We start from the raw sequence: 7,521 nt of genomic DNA, 5'->3' as shown, positions 1-7,521 counted from the left end.
CCTGGACCGGTCGCCAGTCTGTCGCAGTTAAATAAAAGTAATTACGTCACATCAAACAGTTTTGTCTTAAGTGCTGTGATTCTGTGGTATTTTTACTGGGAGAAAATCTACAGGTTATTTATTTCCTGTTTGGAACCATTGTAAAAGTTTTGACCTGCACTGAATGTGTTTATCAGCTTCACCCTGTCACATTAAGTTGTATGTGAATGCATTTGCAGCTTGGTGAGTAAATAAGCCTTCATGCTAGCATTTCGTGAATGGCCAGTTACCATTCTTTATTTTCTAAACCTGAAACACCTTTTCCTCCACAGAGTGATTCATATCAGGCTCTTTTTTTTTTTGCAGGATCTAGTGTTGTATCGGCCCACAGTGTATAAACCAAGTTTTTTTCTTATCACAGGCAACGTCTATAGCAATCAGTGTAATTCCAGAGTATATATATACAACGTTCTCGCAGACGTGATTATGTTTTTTTTCTGCCGCTTGATAACGTTAGACTACTGGGAGTATATCTGTGGTGGTGCGAGCGTCTGCACGGCTCCGATTAAACTTGAATTATCTGTAGAAGAACTGGCTGCCGTTTCCTTCAGCTCAATCACGGCGGCTCATCTCCTGGCTGTTATTACTGTTTTATTCTGAAGCGAGATTCAGCAATCAGTGGAATATACGCGTCTCTCAGAAAACATGTGATTTACTTTCTGAAGTTTGGATGTCACCCGTCTTTCCTATCTGTGAATTAAATCTCTTATGGTTTAACACTTGTTGCTGTCTCTTTATTTAAGGTATCCAAAGCGATTAAAATGGAACAGACTCTGACTTTTTTCATATTTTGGAACAGAAAGGGACAAGTAAACGAAGCCGTTGAATATTCTGAATGTTTCAGGAAGAACATCTTTCTTTGTTCTGGTGTTGATTGTGAAATATTCTATGATGTAAAATGTGTCATTTTATGCCAACAAAAAACATGCATTTTTGTACCATCCAGACACAATTACATCAATGCTTTTAGTGAACTATCTAATTAGAAAATGATTATCCCCTTTAAGGCCATGACAGAAGCGTCATTCTGGTGTGTAATTATACTGGCACGTTCGTCAGATTGATTGATATATTTTCATATCTTGCTTTTGTTCTTGGCTTAAAAGGAAGTTTGTGTATGGAATATATTTATCGTAACAGCTTTGTCACTGAAGAAAAACCTTTTCTTCTCATGGATGTTGCCTTGATGTAGTAGGTAAACAAAAGAATGACATTTAAATCACATCAAATTTAGCAGCTGGTATAAATTGCAACAACTGAGATAGTGTTGAAGTCATACGTGTCATAACAAACATACACTGGTGCATATTAATTTCTCCTCTGCCACAGGGTGTTTTTCATATTCACAGAGCTGGTAAGAACAGAGCAACATGTCTGTACATTTACAAGAAAATACTTGCATCAAAAGAAACACATGTTCCAGTAAATTATATTAAACTTTATTATTATTATTATACAGTCAAATATTTATTTTTGACTATTCAGACAAGAGTTGTGTAAATAATATACTGAGTGGTTATTAAAAATATCTAAGAATAATCTGTGTCACAGTCAAGGTACAGTGCGTAAACAAATATTGTAAAAGATGCTATTAGTTTAACACGGATGCTACAATGTTTAAATAACGTGTTAATATTACAATATTAATACATTTACAGTGTACATTTGAATAATATCAAAGGCACAATCTGCAAATAGATGAGAAGGTTTGTTGAGTAAATTCATGTTATGAAAAGTGCAGTGGCAAAAATATATTATTATTAAAATTACTTTTCTAGTCGTTGCAGCCCCTCGAAGCCCTTTCCACAAGAGCCACATTTACCAAATCACACTCATACATGCACACACACATTCACACACAGATTCATAGGCATCCGGGGTCGACTGCCTTGCTCAGTTACATCAACAAGCTGGAATCGAACTCAGTTTTCTGATTTCATGCGACTACTTTTCCCACAAAGCCACAGCCGCCCTGGAGAGGAAGCTCATTTCAGCTGCTTGTATTATTTCAGTTATGATTCATGTGTCATGACTGGAACACAGACAGAAAGATATATTCTGAGCTTGGCTCATTCTTCACCACGACAGACCAGAGCAGCAGTCGCATTACTGTAGATAGGGCCTCAATCCATCTATTTATCTTCGGCCCCATCACACACCATCACTTGTAAACAAGACATCAAGGCATGTGAATTTCTCTGCTTGTGCCAAAAAAAAAAAAAAAAAACTGATCCCAGACCTGGAGGGAGGAGTGCAGATTTTCTTCTGATTGGCTCCAGACTTTGAGAAACTAACTGTCATCCCAGAACACATCAGAACATTTATTATGTTTCTGTAAAATCTTCTCTGAGACCTTTGCCCTCTGAAAAATCACCACTGACCTTAAAAAAAAGTCTGTATTCGTGTTAAAGTGAAACACTTCATAAATCCACATTTTCTAGTGAGATGTAGGCCTACCAAGCTGCTTATTATGTAGGATTTTATACTTGCTGCTTTCTTAAAAGTCAGAATGAATACCTTCATGTTAAAAGTTAAACTTAAGCTTCTGCTTGTCTTTGGACGTTGCTCTGGATGGTCATTGCAGGACAATGAAATACCTCCAGACTCAGAGCTTTCATGTAAAAATGACTGAATTAAAATTCACCACCACCTGTCACTCAGAGACTCCGCTCCACTCGTCTGAATAGAAATAATGTGTTTGAAAATCAATAACGCGCAAATCTCTCTCACTCTTTCTCTGTGAATGTATGAATGTGTGATTTGGATGAAACCTGCTCACAGATCAGTCGATGAATGAGAGACGTTTCTCTGTGTTTGTGTGCTCTGATAGAAGAATCTGTCCATGTCTGCCTGTCACCGAAAAATGACAACCAGCTCTACGTTTCTAACTCGCTGAATGAACATGAATAATTTATGACTTCACCAATAAAAAGATGTCCCACACTGGGGATTGCTTTTTTTTCTGCAGCAGTTATTTCACTGGGCTTTTTAGGAAGGCAACTAATTTAAAATATGCCTAATAAATGTAGCAGAAACACATTTCACTTTAATAAGCTGTGTTACTCTTAAATCAAATGTCAGAGCAACACAATTGAATTATTTGCACATGACTAATAATGAAGTCAAATAAACTTGTGATCTTTCCATTTCATATTGTTAATGATGTTTGGTTGTGATGATGGATGCCAGGTGCAGAACAGGCACAGGCAGCGCGGAAAGGTAAAAAATTTAATAAAAGAAGTAATTAAACAAGAACTTGCAAAACAACAATGACTGCAGGAAAGGACTTCTGACTCCAGTCCAGTCTAATGTCCAGATGAACATTGAGGTATTTATATTCCTCAACCTTCTCCACTTCTCCTCTTGTGATGGAAAGAGGATTTGATCCAACCCTGTTTTTCCTAAAATATGCAATAACCTTCTTTGTTCTGTTCACGTTCAAGATGAGATGAGAAGATGCTGGTTTTTATAGATGACTAGAGTCATCTATAAAAACACAAGTCTGACAGTCTTCCAGCACACTGTGGTCTGTTTATGAGGAAGCCATAGATCCAGCTGATTGTTGAGGCCTCCACCTATGTCTTCTGGAGTTTCCCACAGAGGGTGAGTTTCTTTGGTACCAGAACCAGCCTGGATATCTTCCACATCAACAGAACCTTCTCGTGGGTCAGGCTAAGGTTGAAGAGATGTTGCACTCTTTGGCTGACACCAAAGAGTCTGCTTGTTCCGGTTCAGTCTGTCCAGCTGTCTCTTCACCTGACTTCTAAAGATAGACATGGGGGGAGGCAAAGGGAGCAGCAGCATCTCCTGATTTGGTTGAAGACAAGTATGTAGACAAGCAGACCTTTTAGGTCAAACCTATTCAATTGATTGGCTCTGTCTAGATTTATATCTCTCAAAGCCTTCATGTGCCTGTGATCTACTTCATCCTCCACCACAACATCTCTGATATTGTTCATATGTAGATTGCTCAGCTGCTGCTCATGTGTGCTGATCATGGACTAAGAAAAATCCAACATATTACTGTAAAATTGCATAGCTGTACATAACAACATGGTGCTGAATGGAAAGCGGGCCCATAAATTAGCTGAAGCCCACAGCCCACAGCTTCCTATGTTCGGCCCTGCTAATGTCAGTCCTGGAATTGTTTTTGAGAGCAAAGGACACAAAAATGATCCTTGCACTGATTTAATTCTCATCAAGCATCCACAACAGGAAGCATAAAACATCTATCAAAGCATTTATAAACCCAATCGACCCGCAGTAAATGAATCTAAAAATGATTAACTTAGTTTCAAAATAGATTTTTATTTACCAATAAGCATGCCGCTGAGGTACTGTATCATCCAAAGACTGATTGATTACCTTATTTCAGCTTCATGCCTCACTCTCACCGATTTCTTGCCTTCAGTCTCTGATCAAAAGCAAAAATCCACACTGTAAAGAAAATGTTGTCAGTAGAATGGACATAAAACATGTTGACAAGGCTTTTAAAAAATAAAAAGCCTTTTCATTTTATTCCGTTTACATGGCCAACAGAATATCTTAATAACTCAGTAATCTTATTTATTTAAACAAAATGATTTGTTGCATTAAAGCTGCAGTTTGTAACTTTTATTAAAAATATGTTAACATTTTGTCTAAAATGATCACTGCATTGTGACAAATAATCAGTGCTCCCAGTACTAACTGCAGAAATACATCGTTCACTCAGAAACAACCAATAGCAGCCAGGAGGATGGTCTTAGCGCTGTCAATCACTCTCATGCTCATCTCCTCTACCTTGTTTTCTGCTACATAGCCTGGCACAAATGCTAAGGCTAGTTAGCATAGCTACTGATGACGGCAGACAAACAGTTTTCCTGTAGTGATAAGCTGCTTCTCGATTAGCACATTGAGCAGCGCGTACATGAGGATGACTGACAGATACCAGTAGAAGCTCAGGAAGCAGGTGGAGGAGTATGGAGTTAGATTTGTTTCACAATTATTCAATCAAAAAAAAATTACACTCAACCAAAAAAAAGAGATTCAATCAAAAAAAAAAATCTTCTCAAACAAAAAAAAAAAAAGTCATAAAAACTATTTAATCATAAAAATATTTTTAAACATTTTTAAAGTTTTTTTTTTTTTGATTGAATCTCTTTTTTTTGGTTGAGTGTATTTTTTTTTATTGAATCTCTTTTTTTTGGTTGAGTGTATTTTTTTTTGGTTGAATTTATTTTTATGCTTATACAACTTTATTTGCTTTGGGGAAGCTTACATGAACATTCTGGGCGGGGTTAAGGACGAGCGGTGTAAGACGTCTCCCTATTGGTTAACGCTGACTGAAGCGACAGACTCTGAGCTTCTTCTTCTCAGAACTTCTCCGCCATTCCGCTTGTAGCAGAAAGCAAATTGTAAGTAATCTTCACAATATTACATTGATTAACAGCTACTAAGTGTCCATGCTTTATTCAGAGAATAACATCTTATGCAGCTTATGAGCACAGTTGACCTGAGTGAAGTTGGCCCCCCCACCTTTTTCAAATCAGACAAAATTGGTGTCAAACGTTTGTGCTACGTTTGTGCTGGTTTGTGCAGCAAAAATTTTCGTTTGTGCCGCTATCATTTTAAAGATATAAAGAAATGTTTCTAGGGGTCATCCAAGGTCAACCAGTACCCCACTTTCTTCAAATCAGACAAAATGGGTGTCAATCAACTCGGCTACGTTTGTGCTGGTTTGTGCAGCACAAACCTATTGGAACTATTGGAACCTATTGGAGGAAAAACATCCCAAATTCAGAAGATGAGCTTTAACCTAACAGACTCTGGTTCCTCCTGTTAGTCTGAGAGTCAGGGTGAGGAGGCGCCATGTTAGGAAGAAGCTGCAGGATCTTCAGAACAGGTCATGATGCTAAGCTACTGATTATCCCTCTGTCTAGACACAGGACCAATAGAACCAGTTTAAAAGATAAATAAATTGTTATATGCCAGACATGGAAAACTAGGATTCTTTTCACAGATTATCCATGTTATATTTTCAGGACATAGTTTTCATTTTAATTAGGTAAAAAAAAAAAAATAAACATTACATACTGCAGCTTTATGTGGAGAGCAGGAGACAGTCATGCTGAAGATCCTGAGGGAGTTTAGATATATTAAGAACTGAACTGACTGGACATATAAATTAACTTACTTAAAGTTATACATTTACATATTTTTMCTTTTAAATATTTTTATTTGACTATAAACTTTATACTTTGAGCAATTTTTCACATTTTTATTGGGAATTCTTTTACTCAAGGCAATAAATTTTAATGTCAGCATTTGATGAAAATAAAGTTCTCTGTCTTTCTGTCTATGGTCTGCCTATCTATATAGCCAGCCAGCTGGTAGAGGTTTATGTCCTCACATCTAATGGTCTAATAGCYTACTATCTTGCTATGAATTTCTCCATCTACTAAGACTGTATGTGAGGACCCCCAGCATCAGGAACAGTTGGGTAGCATGCAAGCTACCTGATGTGCAAACAGGCTGAAGAGCTCAGAAATGTGCAAGCTCAAATGTTGCACCAAGACTGCTTTGAAATCTAAGACTTCATGCTGGTAAGGTAGTTCAGCCAATGATTTTTGGTGTGGATAACAAGRGACACATCTAAAAATTGCAGGACTCTGGCCCTTGAAGAATGCAGTTTGAGACCACTGCCTTAGTCTGTAGAGTACTGGAGTTGTCAACTTCTTCTCCGGTACAGCTGGGTTAAAAGAAATGTGGTAGTAAATGAATAACAAATGCTGTTCAATGCTGCTGGTCACCTGAAGCTTTCTGTAGCTTTYGGTGTACTTCTAAATTTGCTCCTTAGTTGCATCTTTTCGGGGTAGGTACTGCCTCCAGTGGCGTGGGGGTGGTAACACAATTAATATAATTACATTACTAAATCAGAATACGGCAAAGTCTATTACTTATTAATATTTTTTCATTAGTATTTTTAGTATTAGTATCATCAGTATTTTAGTTGTTAATTCTTGTGTCCCTGATGTCTCTGGATATCACTGGGATTTAAGAAATGCATCTAGTTTGGTCAAATGGTGTGGAAAAATTTGTAATAATTTTGGTGTAATGACCTTTAATGACCTCTGTGTTGGTCAGAGAAACTCTGAACAAGGATTAAATGAAAGCCAAGAGTGTCCCATTTAAGGTGATACCAAATATTGCATTATAGACCTTTGACAAATGCCCATAACATGACCCTAAACCAGAGATACACCAGCCTCAAAAAACGTAATTTTTTAAATGAGTTGTTTACTTGATGAAATAATAACTATGACTCAGCTACCATTTTGGAAGGGCTATTGATACCAAAATATTAGAGACATGTCTCTTTCCAAAAAATATTGATAGACTTTACCACCCTGAAATGGACAAAAATGTCCAATTTTGGCCTCTGGCCCTTGGACTAATATCTGAGGCTTATATGTGTATGTTAACTGGCCATTTTAAAATAAC

This window comes from Poecilia reticulata, linkage group LG1, assembly GCF_000633615.1.
Source record: "Poecilia reticulata strain Guanapo linkage group LG1, Guppy_female_1.0+MT, whole genome shotgun sequence".
NCBI lineage: Eukaryota > Metazoa > Chordata > Actinopteri > Cyprinodontiformes > Poeciliidae > Poecilia > Poecilia reticulata.
This window is presented reverse-complemented; position numbering follows the sequence as displayed.